This window comes from Bos grunniens, chromosome 16 (genome assembly GCF_055505025.1).
Source record: "Bos grunniens cultivar Pamir isolate PY7600 chromosome 16, Bosgru_T2T1.0, whole genome shotgun sequence".
NCBI classification, from domain to species: Eukaryota; Metazoa; Chordata; class Mammalia; order Artiodactyla; family Bovidae; genus Bos; species Bos grunniens.
In genome coordinates this window covers 17,680,768-17,690,467 of record NC_141180.1, presented here as the reverse complement: position 1 = coordinate 17,690,467, position 9,700 = coordinate 17,680,768, and the positions used below count along the sequence as shown (strand labels likewise).

At 42.6% G+C, this 9,700-nt stretch overlaps 1 long non-coding RNA gene and 1 pseudogene across 2 annotated transcripts; both read right to left on the bottom strand.

Annotated features, from left to right (window-relative positions):
* Window positions 1-2,494: 2,494 nt before the first annotated feature.
* LOC147356257 (uncharacterized) lies at window positions 2,495-8,318 on the bottom strand. The gene is made up of 2 exons (XR_015143170.1): window positions 8,196-8,318; window positions 2,495-2,809 (listed from the first exon to the last, which is right to left on the bottom strand). It is a non-coding gene; the product is annotated as an uncharacterized LOC147356257 (long non-coding RNA).
* LOC147356258 (enhancer of rudimentary homolog pseudogene) lies at window positions 4,515-5,280 on the bottom strand (annotated as a pseudogene). Its single transcript, XR_015143169.1, has one exon. The product of XR_015143169.1 is annotated as an enhancer of rudimentary homolog pseudogene (transcript).
* Window positions 8,319-9,700: the final 1,382 nt, after the last annotated feature.

The following is a 9,700-nucleotide window of genomic DNA, read 5'->3' as shown; positions in this document are numbered from 1 at the left end:
TATTAATATAGTCAGTCCTAAGTCTTCCAGCCTTCTGTGCATGTATGCATAAATATGCCAAAAATAACACTTAGAAGTTAACAATTTGGCTGCTTAGGGCACTCAGCTGTTACAAGTACAAAAGGTGAAACATAAGGGCTCCAAAGACCAATGTCAGAAGAAGCTGAGGTTTTAAGAAGCCTAAGGACAGCAAAGATTTTTGTCTCAGTTGTGTTCTGAGCAGAAAGAACCAGAAAAAGGTTAGGCTAACTGTTTGGAACTAGTTAGTACAGAAGGTGAGGAGAAGGCAATGGCACCCCACTCCAGTACTCTTGCCTGGAAAATCCCATGGACAGAGGAGCCTGGTGGGCTGCAGTCCATGGGGTCGCTAAGAGTTGGACACGACTGAGTGACTTCACTTTTCCTTTTCACTTTCCTGCATTGGAGAAGGAAATGGCAACCCACTCCAGTGTTTTTGCCTGGAGAATCCCAGGGACGGGGGAGCCTGGTGGGCTGCTGTCTATGGGGTCTCACAGAGTCAGACACGACTGAAGCAACTTAGCAGCAGCAGCAGCAGCAGCAGTACAGAAGGTGAAGGGTTTGACTTTACAGAATTTCCTTGAAAAGGACCTGGGAATGTTAATTCATATGGTGAATGAACAAGGAATGGACAAGAACACAACTTTTGCAAAAGCTGCAGTCTGTGGCTGTATTCATAAAAACATGGTGTTGAAATTAAAGAGAGTATTTGCACTGCGTCTGTAGTGCCCATTCCCTATTTGGAGAAGTATTCTTTAATTCAAAAAACCAAATTATAAAATCATCTTTAACGAATAAAAGGGCTTGTTGATAGCAGAAGTCAACTGTGGGATCTTGGAATCAGCAGACATATTACAGAAAAAATGGTAGAGAAATGGAAGTAATTAACTTTGGAAAAAAAAGTAGAAATTCTAGTACTGAAAAAGCTGAGTTCCATGGAGACTCACTTTATCACATTTCCCTGGCTATAGGCCTTGTAGTATTTCTCATCATCTGAAATCCCCCTGCCTCTTTATTGTTTATTGTATGCCTGTCCAGACTCTTTGCAACCCCATGGACTGTAGCCCACCAGGCCCCTCTGCCCATGGAATTTTCCAGGCAAGAATACTGAAGTGAGTTGCCGTTTTTTCCTCCAGGGGAACTGAAGCGGCATCTCCTGGGACTCCTGCTTTAGCAAATAAATTCTTTTACCACTGAGCCCCCTGGGAAGCCCCTTATTATTTATTACCCCTTCTTATAATGTAAGGTTCACAAGAGGAGGGGCCTTGACTGATGGTTCACTATTTTATCTCCTATGCCTGCCCCATAGTAGACACCAAGGGAAAGACTGGGATTGTCTCTCCACAAGTCACAGACAGACTCCCTTGGCTCCAGTGGGTGGGGACACACTGGTCCCTGGGGCCCACCTTTCAGCAGAGGACGATACAGGGTGGGGCCTTTAGAAGAGGCTGTGGGGATAAAACCGCCAAACATCTCACTATATGCAGAGGGATTTGTTGCTTGAGCCCAAGGCTTTTGCTGACCCTGCTGAGGCTTTGGGCATGTCTGGACACGTCCAGAGAAATGGCGGGACATGCTGGGTAGAAGTCAGATTTTCACAGTCAAAGAGCCTGTTGGAAAAAAACAAAAAAACTATCTCAAGCAGTACCTCCTGGATGACTTTCACTCTGTATGGGTGGGTCTGGTGAGTTGACGGGGAGTCAGTTAAAGTACACTTTGTGGGGAAGATGTGGAGAGACTGGGTTCCTCCCCCATTGCTGGTGGTGGTAGACCGTGCTCCAGCCATTCTAGAAAACCTTTCAGGAATTTCTTATGACGCTAAACGTGCACCTACCATACAACCTAGCAGTTGCACCTCTGGGCACTTGTCCGAGAGAAGTGGAATTCTATATTCACATAAAAATCTATAAAGAACGGTTTTATTCATAATAATCAAAAATTGGAAACAACTCAGATGTCCTTCAGTAGGTGACTAGGTAAACAAACTGGTACATCTATACCGTGGAATACTGGTCAGTGATAAAAAGGAAAGGACTGTTGATAAATAAAACAACTTCAGTGAACCTCCAGATAATTAGAATCTTGGGCTGAGTGGAAAAAAATTCAGTTCCCAAAAGGCACACACTGTATGATTCCATTTATAAAAATAGTCTCACAATGACAAAGTAAGGATGGAGAATAGTGATTGCCAGGGATCAGAAATGGGGGGATGAGGCAGGGTGATATCAGGGAATCTTGTAGTGGTGGATGTGAGATGTTCTGTCTGGTTGTGTTGTGTCAGTTTTGACAGTGATATTATAATAATATATATTATATATATATAAAATATTATATATTATTATATAATAATTATTATTATCATTTTGCAAGATGGGAGAAACTGGGTGGATGGTACATAGGATCTCTTCACAGTCAAAGAGACTGTGAAGAGACTTATTTATTACAGCTGCTAATGAATCTACAGTCATCTCAGAATAAAATTTTTAATTATTTATTTATTTATTTTCAGTTGTGCTGGGTCTGTGCTATCACGCAAAGGCTGTCTCTAGTTGCGGCGAGCAGAGGCTACTCTTCATTGTGGCGCACAGGCTTCTCATTGCCATGCCTTCTCCTGTTGCAGAGCATGGGCTCTAGGCGCGTGGCCTTCAGCAGTTGCAGCACGCAGGCTCAGTAGTTGTGGCACACAGGGTTAGTTGCTTCTCGGCATGTGGAATCTTCCTAGACAAGGGACCGAACCCATGTTCGTTGCATTGCCAGGTGGATTCCTATCCACTGTACCACCAGGGAAGTCCTAGAATAAAAATTTAATTTAAAAAATGTGGACTTGCAGATTGGGAAGGTGAGATGGTGGGGAGGGGTGTAGGAGGGAGTGAACAATCCAGATAAGTCTCCCAGGAAAGAACTCGTCCTAGATAAACAAAGAAGTTGCTGTGATAACGTTGACCTTACAGAATGTAAGATCCAACAGAGCAGGACTTGTGTCCACCATGTTTGTCGCTGGATCACTTGTGCCTGTCACTTGTCCCTGGGTCACTTGTGACAATGCTGCTGCTGCTGCTGCTAAGTCTCTTCAGTCGTGTCCGACTCTGTGCGACCCCATAGATGGCAGCCCACCAGGCTCCCCCGTCCCTGGGATTCTCCAGGCAGGAACACTGGAGCAGGTTGCCATTTCCTTCTCCAATGCATGAAAGTGAAAAGTGAAAGTGAAGGCGCTCAGTCATGTCCGACTCTTAGCGACCCCATGGACTGCAGCCTACAAGGCTCTTCCGTCCATGGGATTTTCCAGGTAGGAGTACTGGAGTGGGGTGCCATTGCCTTCTCCGACTTGTGACAACACAGCCTGACGTATCAGAGGGCTTATGGCAAGGGTTCCCCTCTCTCCAAATAAGAGCACTTAGGTATTGAAGAATGACAGGCAACCCAAATCTGCTTGAGTCATCAGTTTTGAACCAAAAGGTTTAACTGAAAAGTACCCTTCACTCCACTTGGTTCCAAAGTTCAGACTGACTGAACTTTCAGGGGACACTCAGTGGAACCAAGCAGAGCTCTGTGGCTGTTAAATGCACCTGCCCCAGGGTCACCCCAGATACACAAAAACTGACATAGCTGCTCAGTTAACCCTTGCATCACTGAGTCATGATAACACTGCTTTGGGAGCCGCTGACAAAATATGATCCCATGAAGAAGCTGCCACTATCCCCTCTTCTGCCACAGATGTCCTTGACAGCCTGAGGACTTGAAATGACTCCTAAGAGAAACTGCTGGGGCTGGTGGAGTCTCAGGAAAGAGCATAGCTCTAGAGAGGCCACAAACATGTTGGGGTTGGTCCTGATCACAGTAGCCCACAGTGCTGTAACTTTCATAGGGCCCAGCCAGATGGGGACAGCCACCAGCAGTGAAACTTCTGTGAGTGGCCTTGTTCTTGAACTCATGTAAGAAACCTGTTAGGGACTCCCAGAACTAAGTAAGGGGTAATTTGCAGGAGATTGAAGTCCCCTATACACTGGTGGGAGCCAGAATCAGGTAGCTTGGACTACAGATCTTTTTTTTAAAAATTGGTATAACCTTATATCATATTCATCCTGATTTTCAGAAGGGAGTTGGATTTGGAATCAGAAAACCTCAACGCCAAGCTTCAGTTTCAGTTTCTTAAACTGGCATGATAATGTCTGCTCTGCCTACTTGATAAGACAATTATTCTGAGAATTATATGAAATGATATATATAAGAAAGCTTTTATTGTCAAGCGCTGTATGCCTGCAGTACTTGGTATCATTATGGTGCTTTGTCAACTCCCCTGTAAATTCCTATCATCTCATCTTCTAAATACTGTGTAATTTCTTTATTTTTATATTTGTAAACTTGGTTTATTATTTATTTTCTTCTGTTCCAAAGTTTTTTACTTTAAAGTATAATGTACATATAGACTGTATATCTTTTTAAGCAAAAGAGCTTGAGGATATCCAAAAATTAGTCTTGTGAATCAGGGCATATTGTTTTATTTTTTATTTTTTTATAACTAAAGAACATTAATTTGTTTTTCACCAAGACTTTATCTTGAGGACGTAACTAAACTGTGCCTCCACTCCCCACCCCAACTTGAAGAAGGATTAGTACAGTGGATGTTATAAAGCAGGTATGAACAGTTTGAGGGACTGGAACCAACATTAACTGACAAAAACCAACTTCCATCTAAATCATCATAAAAATGTTTAAGTAAAAAAAACGGAGGCAAAGGGGTTTTCAGATTGAACAAGATTATCACATTTTATCTAATACATTCAATTCTGGCTAGGGTATACCAAAATGGAAACAGGATAACTGTAATACAAAACTTCCACTACAGCACGCTGCACACACCTGTGTTCCAAGCCCACCCCCGTCCCCCTAATGCTTGCAAACTCAACTATTTCCCAGCCTGTTGGGCCTGTCGATGAAGGAGCACATAGATCTTCTCTTTAATCCAATCTTTGTTATAAGGTTGGTAAATCTGGCTATCAGCTCAGTAAACAAGGCAGCTGAGGTCTGCCAGGTCATCAATAAAATCAAACAACTGACTGATATCATATGTGATAGAGGGGCTGTTGGGATTCATTCTCTTCAGATGTTCTTTATCCATTTTACAAACACCTTCCATACACTCATTCACAGATTCATAGTCAGCGTAAGTTCTGCCTTCTGGCCTCTTGGTAGGCTGCACCAGCAAGATGGTGTGAGACATCGCTCCAGAGTCTCCCGCTGCTTGTTTTATTTTTTAAACCCTGAAGTATTTGTAAACAATGAAGTACTGAGAAAGGAAAAAATATGCAAACAACAATAACAGCAACAAAAACACACCTTTGCTCTCATGGCTTTGCAACTTTAGTTTAACTTCCATTGCTGTGCATGAAAATACTCTGACTTCCACCCTCAGATCCAGGATAGGTGGTCTGCATGTCCCACTGCTCTCAGCTTAAGGAGGCCAAATGACCTGCTGCTGTGCCATCTCCATACAGGCAGCTATTTCCTCAGATCTGTTTTTTGTTTTCTTAATTGTCTGTTATTTTTTATTTTTTTCAATTTAATGGCGATATAATTAACACAGCTTTGTATAGGTTTAAGGTTTAGCACATAATGACCTCTCATACATATATTGCAAAATGATTGCTGCAGTAAGTTTAATTAAACTTAGATGTGGCCCAAACAAAGCTGCCAAAAATTATCTTTAGAGCATGGTCTGAAATGTGTCCAAACAGTTTATACCTTCTGGAGAGCTACCATCTTCATGCAGACATGTTTACCAGGTATATAACTCATGCAGTGGCTTGCTTAGTATCAAGCATGGTGAGAATGTAGATTCAAGACTTATTTCCACTTAAAAAATGCTAACATCTTCACATTCATAGTTAGCAGGAATTTGAACTGAATAAGTGAGAGGAGGTCACGCAATTTTACTCATTCTCAGAGTGATCTGGGTCCCCGGAGATGGGTGTTCTCCACCCTCTGGCCTTAGGTCAGCAAGAGTAAAACAGCCCTGGGCTCTGAAGCTCCTGGCCAAAACACTACCCCATCTCTGACACCATCAGGACTAACTCATACAATTTATTCATCCTTATGTCTTTGCCTCTTTTACCCCAAGTGCTTGTGATTCATAGAGATCATCTTTCACAGATGAAAGATGGCTCAAAATGAAATAAAAATATTCCCAATTTTACCCATGCACTTCCTATATTTTTCCCACTTTTTTTCTCTTTATTATTCAGTAACATCTAGCATAAACTATATTATATATATATTTTTTTATCATTTATCTTCCGATATGGATTGTAAGCAGCTCCAATAAAGGAATTTTGTTTATTTTGTGTACTTCTTTATTCCCAATACCTTGACCATTACCTTATGGGTCATACTTGTTTGATAATCAAGTTATTGAATGGATGAATTAAGTGATTAAATAGGATATCCGCAAATAGTATTGCTACTCCTTTCAGTTTTCTTTAGCATCTCAAGTCCAATATCGATAACCAAGTAGATGCTATCTCATTCTGTCAGACACTCTCATCATTCATACACACTCCATTATCTGCTTCAATTTTCCAGATAATGGAGAGGAAGATGATACAGCAAGGAAATGAGAGATTGTTCCTATCTCCAGCTCTTCTTCCATCTCATATATGACTAGTAAATTTTTAAAACTTTCTGAAAATGATGTAGAAGGTACATAATTTCTTAGTCCCCTTTTTATTATACCTATAAAATACTATGGTGTTTTAGGACCTTGTGACCCAAGACTATTTGAAGTGTGCATCTGTGGTGGTCTTTGTCTCTCTTGCAAGACTTGAAAATTGTCCTGAGACCAGAATCTCCCACAGTTCCCTGCATCTCTGCCCAGGGCTTCTCTGAGGGTGTGGTCATGGGTGTTGGCTAAATGTGGAGACAGAGGAGCAAATTAACCATGGGCTAGAAATTAGAAAATGTGTTCCAGAATTAGGCTGCTGATCATCCAATTTACAACATTTTATGAGACCCATAACCTGGAAATTGAGGGATAGTAGTGAATCCTGGAAACGAGGGAGGCAAAAGCCAGAAAGTCAGGCTCCCTATGTCTGGCCCCCATTCACTCAATGGAACTCAGCTTCCATTCCTTCCAGGGCTGATGCTGCAGGTTGGTCTTGTACCTCCTGCTGCTGTGTCCAACTGGGCAAACAGGGACTCCTGAATCACGTTTGAGGTAAACAAGGAAAGAGCAAAAAGAGTATCCGTGCCCTGTGTTCCAGTAACTCTGGGAAAGAGTTCCAAAAAAAGCTGGAAAATGTACCAATGGAGAATCATGGATTGTCTCAGCCACTTAAAGCTCTGTGGCTCTGTCTTCAAAAGCTACACTTTTGAAACAAGGACAATGACCTGCTCTGCATATCTTGATCAGTGGGAGCTTTTGTTTTTTAATTGAAAAAAAAAAAAAAAACCTATTGTGAAACATTCAGATGCAAAGATTTGTATATCCCTAGGGTCTCCAGACCTTCAAAGGGGGAAGGTCGGCTGTAACTGGCTACAAGGCTGAAACTTCCACTTAGAGGTAGAAACTTTCACCAGTCCTTCAGCTGAAAAAAGATCTTATTTGTTTCTGGATCAAGAGACCTTTCAGACACACATTCGAAGTCCTAAATTTTTGCATGCTGCTGCTGCTGCTAAGTCGCATCAGTCGTATCTGACTCTGTGCGACCCCATAGACGTCAACTTACCAGGTTCCTCCGTCCCTGGGATTCTCCAGGCAAGAATATTGGAGTGGCTTGCCATTTCCTTCTCCAATGCATGAAAATGAAAAGTGAAAGTGAAGTCGCTCAGTCGTGCCCAACCCTTCGTGACCCCATGGACTGTAGCCTAAACTTCTAAATTGGAGCAAAGGAAAATTACTGCAGCTTCTATCTAATGAAGATTGACATTAAGAGAGAAGCACCAAGTAAAAGCAAACACCAGCTTTTCAGATACTGGGAAGAGGATGAGAGTAGGGCAGTCCATACAAGGCCAGGCATGTGAGTGAACCATAGCAGCCAGAAGCAGGAGTGGAAAAGAGCTGAGAAGAGAGTGCAAAGGCTCCAGCTCTCCAGGTAGCCTGGCTTAGCAGCAAGCTGGGGTTTCTTCCTTCCTTCCTTCATTCTGTAAGTATCTGCAGTGTGCTCAATGCCAGAGGTACAGACCTGAATACGGCAAGGTCGCTGATCCTGAGGTAATCCCAGCAAGAAAGTGTTGCTACAGAGAAATCTTGTGAGAAACAGGGAGAAAGACACCCTGAAGATGAGTGCGCACATCTGCCCCAGGGCACACATCTGCCCCGGCTGACCAAACCCTCTGCTCATGAGCTTCACCAGCTGCCAGCTGGAACCAGTCCCACAAAGGAATTTGAATGTCCCAGGGCCTTCGATGACTCACCCGGATGAAAGACTAGACAGTTGCCTTTGCAGACATGAGAAACAGGCCACTAGATCTTTGAGGCCAGGTTCCCCAACATAATTAGGAATCCAGAGGTCATGATCCCCTGCTAAGGTAGAAAGCAGACACCATCTTGGACTTCTAAGGTCCAGAGAGAATTAGACCTTTTCTCTTCGGGGCTCCCACAGTCCTGGGCCCACGGTTCTTTCCAGCATTTCTTACACTACATGGTAGCCATCCTCATTGTGCAAGACTCCTCTGGAGAAGGGAAGGAACAGTAGAGTATAGTAGTTAGGCACATGATCTAGGTGGCAAAAAGATCTAGGTTCACACCTTGATTGGTTTCCTTAAAGACTGTGTAATTTTGCTGCAAGGATGGAGTTAGATAATATCTGTAAAAATTTGGCCCTGCAGTATAGCCTCAGTTCAGTTCAGTTCACTTCAGTCACTCAGTCATGTCCGACTCTTTGTGACCCCATGAATCGCAGCACGCCAGGCCTCCTTGTCCATCACCAACTCCCAGAGTTCACCCATTTGGTATAATTGAGAGTCGTGTCTGACTCTTTTTGACCCAATGGACTGTAGCCCTCTAGGCTCCTCAGTCCATGGAATTTTCCAGGCAAGAATACTGGAATGGGTTGCCATTTCCTCCTCCAGGGGATCTTTCCACCCAGGGATGGAAGCAGCATCTCTTGCATCTCTTGCACTGGTAGGTAGATTCTTTACCACTGGGCCACCTGGGAAGCCAATATATTTGGTATAATAGCTGCTATTATTTTAATATTATTTAATATATACAAATTATATATTAATATATACAAATAATATCTATTAATGTATACAATATATAATATGTCTATGACAATATTATAATACATTAATTATTATAATATATTAATATTAATAACATACTAATAATAGATATATCCATCAGAATTCAGGGCAAGAAATAGAAATTGCTTTATTTATATTAATAGGATTTAATTTAATGATTGGAAATGAACTTTATAAAGGAGCAATGTGATGGCAAAGTTAGTAGAAGGATTGAAGGAACTGATTCTAGGCTGGGGCTCCTGAAACAGCTTCCAAAACAACACAGAAATGACCAGCCAGGAGTCCACCTCTGGGGCACCTTGGGAGCTGCGCTGGAACCCTGACGTTGGGGCTGCCTCTGCTCCAGCCCTTGCTGCTCAGTGCCCAAGAAGCTGGAAAATGAACTCCAGAGCACCATTCCAGAAAAGCGTCACGTTTCCACAATTTTGGTTGCCAGCAA